Here is a 643-nt window from a genome sequence, read left to right as displayed (position 1 = left end):
CCCCACCCCCCCCCCCCTCGCAATGAAGCTTAATGAACTGTCACAATCCCCAACCCCCTCCGGCTGGAATTATACAAATGTAAAGTCACACTGTTGGATAATATTTGTTGCTTACTCTAAAAATGAACATGCTCTATAAAAAAAAAATAAATAAAATGATGTAACTTAAATCAGTGTTTTAGAACTGCAGAATACACACAAATATCTGCATTGATTCAATAAATAAATAAATAAAAACAAGCAAATTTGTTTGGGATTTGAACCCGTGTCATTGACATTGTTGACCAACGCTCTACCCAGTGGCGCCTCCAAAGTGGCCACCCCTAAAAAAAACTTTGGCCCACCCCCCATCTGCCAAGCACTTGTTGACTGCTCATGCTTAAAGGGGTCATATGATGTTGCTAAAAAGAACATTATTTTGTGTATTTGGTTTATAATGACTTATACTGTCTTTTTACACATTGCATCGCACCGCGTAAACATAAAACCATTTCTGCATTTGTGATCGGAGAAATGACAAACAACAAGCGCTACTCTACAATGCTCAAAACTCGCTTTTGAATCGTCAGTGGCAAATTCTTTATATATAAAAAAACTTACTTACAGTCTGTGAGTCAGAACAGCCGGCATTGTAGTCTACTCT

General features: G+C 38.3%; 1 protein-coding gene across 1 annotated transcript in view; it reads left to right on the top strand.

Annotated features, from left to right (window-relative positions):
• Positions 1-643, top strand: part of gnal (guanine nucleotide binding protein (G protein), alpha activating activity polypeptide, olfactory type) — a 121,147-nt gene that overhangs the window by 109,804 nt on the left and 10,700 nt on the right. The gene's annotated exons all lie outside the window — the stretch shown is intronic.

Source organism: Sinocyclocheilus rhinocerous, unplaced genomic scaffold (genome assembly GCF_001515625.1).
Source record: "Sinocyclocheilus rhinocerous isolate Xijiao unplaced genomic scaffold, SAMN03320098_v1.1 scaffold1990, whole genome shotgun sequence".
Classification (NCBI taxonomy): domain Eukaryota; kingdom Metazoa; phylum Chordata; class Actinopteri; order Cypriniformes; family Cyprinidae; genus Sinocyclocheilus; species Sinocyclocheilus rhinocerous.
The sequence above is the reverse complement of the archived record's forward strand: the minus strand, read 5'-3'. Positions and strand labels throughout refer to the sequence as shown.